Here is a 2456-nt window from a genome sequence, read left to right as displayed (position 1 = left end):
AATAATGGAGTTATTGTTTGGATTCTATAAAAATACTAGCGGTCGCCCGCGACGTCGTACGCGTAGATCCCGTTTTATCCCCATAAGGGTGGAGTTTCTTAAAATCCTTTCTTAGCGGATGCCTACATCATAACATCTACTTACCTGCATGCCAAATTTCAGCCCGATCCGTCCAGTGGTTTGGGCTGTGCGTTGATAGATCACTATGTCAGTCAGACAGTCAGTCACCTTTAAGTTATACATATATTTATTATTTAGATTTATTTTGTGACTTATTTATGCGTCTCATTGTCATTAACTTATTTTCTTTCAGCTGTTACAGGTTGGTGTCAGATGATTTGCTACTACAAGCCTCTGACATATTTTTTGTCAAAAAAAATATAACTTATGTATCGAATGTTAAACATGGTAGACTCTAAAGATAGAGTCAGGGAATTTTCCATATCATAAACATCAAATAAATCTAGTTACACAGTGCCAGGTGATATAATACTCTTTGTAATACTGTTGAACTTGTGTGGATAGGTATTGGTAGCATTCCAACCTTTACTAGTACTATTGGTAATAATTTAAGGGAAACCTGTTATTGGCCATATTGTATGTTAAAGGGTTATGCCCACTTAGTATGGGACCTTTGGCCTGAGGTGGACAGACATTACAGCATGTAATTTGTTATTTATTAAGTAGTCTATACCAGTAAGAAACAGAATATAAATATCATTTTGTATCCAAGTCCTTAAAAAAATTTTTTTTTGCTTAAGACTAGAAAGGTTAGAAGCAAAACAAAACACAATTTTTTATTATTATTATTATTTTAATCTGACTCATGGGTCAACAAAATATTGTCTAGGAACTAGGCAGGTGGAAATACATGTTCCTGATACCTTGCCCAGCTCAAAAACCACAAAATTGTCATAACATGAGCACAGCAACCTACTGTTATTCGGCCAATATAAGGGCAAATGAATCCTCGTCCCATCATGTGTTTGTTGGGGCTCCACAGCATGTGTAGCAGCTCGATCAGCTCACTGCCATCAGGGATGACATATTTGGTCAGATCCCCGCAGCTGAAACAAAGAAATTAATTATGGTATCATTCAAATTCATTCTTTAAGATGTTGAGATATGATGTCAATTTTTATCTATCAGTAAGACGTATTTGTATAGAAAAAAATATACACTGTTCAAATATATCAAGCCAATGTCTTTAATAAAATATAATGAAAATAATTATGAAAAAACTTACTTGACGAGGTGAAATCTGTTCCATTATTACATTATTTTCGAATATGTGATTCTCTTTCCGTGTTAATATGCAGTCTATGGAACGTATTTGTAACAAAGATAATCCACGTTAACTGTGACCAGTGCTAGTGGTTGCTTCTTCATTTGAAATATTATTTGTCCTTGATTGGTGCAGAGCCACACCGTGGCCACGGTCCAACATGAGTGACAACATACACTGCTGTTATCAATCTAAAAAAAAAAAGGTTTTATTAGGATTATGGTAATCTACGGTAAAGGTAGTTGATCAAATACATTGTAAAAGGTATTCAACAAGTCCACACGCTCATTCAATAACTTACCAGCTGAGGAGTCATCCACTGACGTTATAACCAACCGAACTTAATAAGCTCTAGGCTATGTCGCCTCCTCTGCATCATGTCAGCTATACAATTGATACATAATATCATAGGTTCCTCATGAGATTGAGGAATTGCTGGTTGCATTATCCAAAATCGGGCTGGGGTTAACATTGGGGCTCGGGTCGGAGTCCATACGTAAGCCGTGGTCGGCTGAAATTTTTTTTTTCTTGGCTTTCGCGGTTTGCGTTTAGCCACAACGGTGTGGGAGAAAAGGTTAGGAAACGTTTAGGTAAAAAACGAACCGGGGTGGAATACAGAAAAGGATGAGGATCAGGTTGGGAGGTGGAGAAATTAAATATGAAAAATATAAAGGATAAACATTAAAGTGCATTGAATACTTGAGAGATAAATTAAAGTTTAATATTATTTAAAATTAAATATTCAGAAATAGATTTATAAATATCAAAATCATTTAAACTGAGGAGGCAAGATATAGAAGTGGGTAGAGGGACACGGAGGGCTAGGAGAGATGACATAAAGGAGGAACGATCGTGAATTTGGCAAGCAAAGAAAATGTGATTTAAATCACCTGATTCCACACCACAGTCACACACATCATTCTCGACTATATTAAGCCTTGCTAAATGAGCTGGGGAACATACATGCCCCAGTCTCATACGGATAATGCTTGAAACAGAAAATTTATCAAGATTTGTTCTGAAAAACCAAGGTTTTGTCGGAATACATGGTTGGATTAGTTTAAAAGCTTTACCTTTACTTTGACTACTGATGTCCCACTCCTCATGCCATTTTTCACGCATATACACTTTTGGTAATGCAATTAAATCATGTGCGTAATTTTTGTAAGGA

At 36.1% G+C, this 2456-nt stretch overlaps 1 long non-coding RNA gene across 1 annotated transcript; it reads right to left on the bottom strand.

Annotated features, from left to right (window-relative positions):
- Nucleotides 1–793: 793 nt before the first annotated feature.
- LOC135073527 (uncharacterized) lies at nt 794–1791 on the bottom strand. The gene is made up of 3 exons (XR_010257628.1): nt 1587–1791; nt 1247–1476; nt 794–1067 (listed from the first exon to the last, which is right to left on the bottom strand). It is a non-coding gene; the product is annotated as an uncharacterized LOC135073527 (long non-coding RNA).
- Between the last annotated feature and the right edge of the window lie 665 nt (nt 1792–2456).

This window comes from Ostrinia nubilalis, chromosome 7 (assembly GCF_963855985.1).
Source record: "Ostrinia nubilalis chromosome 7, ilOstNubi1.1, whole genome shotgun sequence".
Classification (NCBI taxonomy): domain Eukaryota; kingdom Metazoa; phylum Arthropoda; class Insecta; order Lepidoptera; family Crambidae; genus Ostrinia; species Ostrinia nubilalis.
The sequence above is the reverse complement of the archived record's forward strand: the minus strand, read 5'-3'. Positions and strand labels throughout refer to the sequence as shown.